This window comes from Salvelinus fontinalis, chromosome 38 (assembly GCF_029448725.1).
Source record: "Salvelinus fontinalis isolate EN_2023a chromosome 38, ASM2944872v1, whole genome shotgun sequence".
Taxonomy (NCBI): domain Eukaryota; kingdom Metazoa; phylum Chordata; class Actinopteri; order Salmoniformes; family Salmonidae; genus Salvelinus; species Salvelinus fontinalis.
In genome coordinates this window covers 9,080,550-9,086,549 of record NC_074702.1, presented here as the reverse complement: position 1 = coordinate 9,086,549, position 6,000 = coordinate 9,080,550, and positions in this window count along the sequence as shown.

Here is a 6,000-nt window from a genome sequence, read left to right as displayed (position 1 = left end):
TTGGAGTGGGGGCCATCCTGTCCCAGCGATCTGCCCGGGACCAAAAGCTGCATCCCTGTGCCTTCCTGTCCCAATCTCGCTTAGAGGAACTATGACGTAGGAAATCGGGAACTTCTGGCGGTCAAGATGATGTTGGAGGAGTGGGGGCACTGAATTGAAGGGGCGGAACATCCATTCTTGGTGTGGACCAAACATAAGAATTTAAAATACCTCAACACCGCCACCAAGCGCCTCAACTCTAGGCAGGCCGATTGGCTCTGTTATTCACACAATTTCATTTTACCATCTCCTACCGCCCAGGGTCCAAGAATGTGAAGCCTGACGCTCTCTCTCTCCTGTACAGTTCCCGCTTCCACACCATCTGACTCTGAGACCATCCTCCCTACCTCCTGTCTAGCAGCTACACTAGTCTGGGGTATTGAGGGTCTGGTCTGTGGGGGGGCCCGGCTAACCGGATGTTCATCTCAGATTCGATTCGGTCCCCGGTCCTGGAGAGGGCTCATTCCTCTAAGCTAACCTGCCATCCCGGCTCCCGCCAAACCCTGGCCTTCTTCCGACAACGCTTTTGGTGGACCACTATGGTTTCTGACATCTCCATATTCGTCGCCGCATGCACGGTGTGGTGAGAATAAGACTCTGCGGCAAGCTCCGGTTGGCCTCCTTCAACCACTCCCTGGTCCTCATCGCCCCTGGTCCCATATATCCCTGGATTTTGTCACTAGTCTCCCTCCATCTGATGGCAACACCACCATCCTTACAGTGGTGGACTCATTTTCTAAAGCCGCCCATTTCATCCCCCTCCCCAAGTTACCGAAATAATCTCCGATCGTGGTCCTCAGTTATCTTCCCGATTCTAGAAGGCGTTCTGCACCCTCATTGGGTTGTCGGCCAGCCTGTCCTCCGGGTTTCATCTTCAATCCAACGGCCAGTCGGAGCGTGCCAATCAGGACCTGGAGACGACTCTTCGGTGTCTCATCTCGGCCAAACCCACCACCTGGAGCCAGCAACTCGTGTGGGTGGAGCATGCTCGGAACACCCTTCCCTGCCCGGCCACTGGGCTCTCGCCCTTCGAGTGCTCCGTGGGATATCAGCCCCCACTCTTCCCTAAGCAAGATGAAGAGGTCAACATACCCTCGGCCCAGTTGTTCGTCCGCCGCTGTTGGCGTACCTGGAAGAGAGCTCGGACCCCGGCCACCGGACCCCGGCTCCCCGCTATCATCTCGGGCAGAGGGTATGGCTGTCTACGCCGGATCTGCCTCTCCGTGTGGAGTCTCTTAAGCTTTCCCCCCGTTTTATTGGTCCATTCCCCATCTCTAAAGTCCTTAGCCCCTCTGCTGTTCGTCTTCTGTTGCCCCATCCCCTCCATATACATCCTACTTTTAATCTGTCTAGGATTAAACCTTCATCTCACAGACCTTTGTCTCCTTCTGTGTCTGCATCTGTGTAACGTTCGTCTAGTGGTGTATGAACGGACCAAGGCGCAGCGGGTGATGAATACATACCGATTTATTTCAAACAGACTAAACACTGACAAAACACTAGAACAAACTACAAAACAATAAACGAAGGCAACAGACCTGAAACAAACGAACTTACATATAGACGAAGGACGCAAGAACAGGAACAGACTACCTAAAACGAACGAACAAACGAAACGGTCCCATGTGGATTACACAGACACAGGAACAATCACCCACAAACAAACAGTGAGAACAACCTACCTTAATATGGCTCTCAATCATAGGAAACGTCAAACACCTGCCTCTAATTGAGAGCCATACCAGGCAACCCGTTAACCCAACATAGAAAACACATAACATAGACTACTCACCCCAACTCACGCCCTGACCAATTAAACACATACCAAACAACAGAAAACAGGTCAGGAACGTGACAGAACCCCCCCCCCCCCCTCAAGGTGCGAACTCCGGGCGCACCCCTAAAACTCAAGGGGAGGGTCTGGGTGGGCATCTGTCCACGGTGGCGGCTCCGGCAGTGGACGAGGACACCACTCCACCACTGTCTTTGTCCCCCTCCTTAGCGTCCTTTGAGTGGCGACCCTCGCCCCCCGACCATGGTCCAGGAACCTTCACTAAGGCCCCTCCTACATAGAGGAGACAACTCAGGAACGAGAGGTAGCTCAGGACAGAGAGGTAGCTAACTGGAGGGCAGCTCATGACTGGAGGGCAGCTCATGACTGGAGGGCAGCTCATGACTGGAGGGCAGCTCATGACTGAAGGGCAGCTCATGACTGAAGGGCAGCTCATGACTGTAGGGCAGCTCATGACTGTAGGGCAGCTCATGACTGTAGGGCAGCTCATGACTGTAGGGCAGCTCATGACTGTAGGGCAGCCCTGGCAGCTCCTGACTGGCTGGCGGATCTGGCAGCTTCTGACTGGCTGGCGGCTCTGGCAGCTCCTGACTGGCTGGCGGCTCTGGCAGCTCCTGACTGGCTGGCGGCTCTGGCAGCTCCTGACTGACGGACGGCTCTAGCGGCTCCTGACTGACGGACGGCTCTAATGGCTCGGGACAGACGGGCGGCTCTAATGGCGCTGGGCAGACGGATGGCTCAGAAGGCGCTGGGCAGACGGATGGCTCAGAAGGCGCTGGGCAGACGGATGGCTCAGAAGGCGCTGGGCAGACGGATGGCTCAGACGGCGCTGGACAGACGGATGGCTCAGACGGCGCTGGGCAGACAGATGGCTCAGACGGTGCTGGGCAGACAGATGGCTCAGACGGAGCTGGGCAGACGAGCAGTGCAGGCGGCGTTGGGCAGACAGCCGACTCTGACCTGCTGAGGAGCACAGTAGGCCTGGTGCGTGGTGCCGGAACTGGTGGTACCGGACTGGAGACACGCACCTCAAGGCTAGTGCGGGGAGCAGGAACAGGGCACACTGGACTCTCGATGCGCACTATAGGCCTGGTGCGTGGTACCGGAACTGGAGGTACCGGGCTGAGGGCACGCACCTCAGGGCGAGTGCGGGGAGAAGGAACAGTGCGTACAGGGCTCTGGAGATGCACAGGAGGCTTGATGCGTGGTGCCGAAACTGGAGGCACTGAGCTTGAGACACGCACCACAGGGAGAGTGCGTGGAGGAGGAACAGGGCTCTGGAGACGCACTGGAAGCCTGGTGCGTGGTGTAGGCACTGGTGGTACTGAGCTGGGGCGGGAAGGTGGCGCCGGATATACCGGGCCGTGCAGGCGTACTGGCTCCTTTGAGCACTGAGCCTGCCCAACCTTACCTGGTTGCATGCTCCCCGTAGCCCGTCCAGTGCGGGGAGGTGGAATAACCCGCACTGGGCTGTGTTGGCGAACCGGGGACACCATGCGTAAGGCTGGTGCCATGTACCCCGGCCCGAGGAGACGTACTGGAGGCCAGATATGTTGAGCCGGCTTCATGGCACTTGGCTCAATGCTCACTCTAGCCCGGCTAGTGCGGGGAGGTGGAATAACCCGCACCGGGCTATGAACACGTACAGGAGACACCATGCGCTCTACTGCGTAACACGGTGTCTGTCCGTACTCTCGCTCTCCACGGTAAGCCCGGGAAGTTGGCGCAGGTCTCCTACCTGACTTCGCCACACTACCCTTTAACCCCCCCCCCCCCCCGCCCCCCCCCCCCCCCCCCCCAATACATTTTTGGGTCGTACTTGCGGGCTTCCAGCCTTGCTTCCGTGCTGCCTCCTCATATCGTCGCCTCTCCGCTTTAGATGCCTCCAGCTCCGCCTTGGGGCGGCGACACTCCTCTGGCTCTGCCCAGGGTCCTTCTCCGTCCAGAATCTCTTCCCATGTCCATTCCTCCTTGACCCACTGCTGCTGTCGCTGCTGTCCATTAACCCGCTGCTTGATCCGGGTTTGGTGGGTGATTCTGTAACGTTTGTCTAGTGGTGTATGAACGGACCAAGGCGCAGCGGGTGATGAATACATACCGATTTATTTCAAACAGACTAAACACTGACAAAACACTAGAACAAACTACAAAACAATAAACGAAGGCAACAGACCTGAAACAAACGAACTTACATATAGACGAAGGACGCAAGAACAGGAACAGACTACCTAAAACGAACGAACAAACGAAACGGTCCCATGTGGATTACACAGACACAGGAACAATCACCCACAAACAAACAGTGAGAACAACCTACCTTAATATGGCTCTCAATCAGAGGAAACGTCAAACACCTGCCTCTAATTGAGAGCCATACCAGGCAACCCATTAACCCAACATAGAAAACACATAACATAGACTACCCACCCCAACTCACGCCCTGACCAATTAAACACATACCAAACAACAGAAAACAGGTCAGGAACGTGACAATCTGGGTCATATCATGAGTCATGATACCATTTGCACAAGGCTACTAGGCTATTTTAGCCTTCTTTCAATGAAATACTTCAACCACTAGAAACTGTGCATACGCATGATCTAAAGTTTGCGGGGGGATAAGCACATTCTCACCTCAATTTCAGTTTTTATAAATGCTAACTTTTGCGTAAAAATTGGCATACACGTTTTGTGCATATTTTGTGCATATGCAATGTTTATAGTTGAGGCCCCAGGTCAGTGGCAACCCGTCATTCAGGGCAGGTGGGGCATATCAGTTTGCAAAAAATGTAAAACATTTATTGAGTTAATAAAGCTGCATATTAACATGGTCTCTTTTTAGGTTTCTTGAGTAAGGCTGCTCCAAAACACAGGTGTTTCAGCCTAGCTCAGTTCTTTCTGTGGTGACAGCTAGCGGAAAATACAGAGCGCAGGGGTTGGTAATCTTCTCTAGTTGCACTGTGATTGGCTCAGTGTTCTGACTGCGAAATCTACAGGGAGAGCTAGAAATTTCAAGCCCCTTGGGTGCTGCCATAGATTTACATTAGAAGTGCCCATCCAAGAAGGCTCAAGGTCATTGGCCACAGATAAAATGATGTCAAATCACATTATATCTACCGTAGCTTTGATTGGACTGATTGGACTGACTCATGTCAACATCATACTTTCAAAATCTTAGGTAGCAAGCTAGACAAGCAGTCGTCGTCATGAATCACGTCGACAGTCTACTGGCAAATCCTTTTCAATCCTTGTCATATGAAGAGAAATTATAGATAAAATATATCAGTGGTCATCGGCCATTGGACATAAAAGTTACACAGCAAGTTCAACAATCGCAAATTCAACAATGAGTGGTTTGGAAGGAATCAGTGGCTAACTGCAAGCGTTGCAAAGAAATCACTATTTTGCTCCCCTACCTGCTATTCGGTGGAGAGGGTGTGTGGTCCAAGTCTGGGTTTAAGCGTTTCTTTTCCAAGCTTAAAAGGACAAACATTCACACGCAACACCATGGGCCAGAAAAGATTGAATACATTGGCCATGCTGTCAATCCAGCATGACTTCTGCCACGTTCAAAACAACTGGAAACTTGGAAATCTCAGACTTCAGTGAGTTCAACACAACTGGGAACTCCGGGGGAAAAAAACACATTTTGAGCAGTCATCTAACTGGAAATTCTGGCCTCTTTCTAGAGCTCCGACCTGAAGATCACTGACGTCATAATTCGACCTTGTTTTTTCCAAGTTCCCAGTTGTATTGAAAGCACCATAAATTCATAGAAATGCCAGACTTTTATGACAAAGCTTCATGACAAAATTTTCCCACAAGAAGGACCGCCATGCCACCTTCCTGTTCAAGTGAGCACAGCACAACAGTGAGTCCAAAAATGTCTTGTATGCTGCTGCAATATGCCAGGGAGATATGTATACTGTAGATAAGATAGTAATAGTAAATGTATGTTGTGTAGTGAGCTGTTAGCAGCTTATGTGCCTCACCCTAATAATTTGGTCTCTTTCCCCTTCATAACTTAGCCTACTGTTCTGACTTGGTGGTGCACATGTAGCCTATAGCCTGTTTTATAGAAATGTCTTCAAATATTGTAAGAGTTTTCATTGTCTGCTTATATGCCCCATTTATTTATCCTACGGTCCTGACTTGGTGTACAGGGAGAA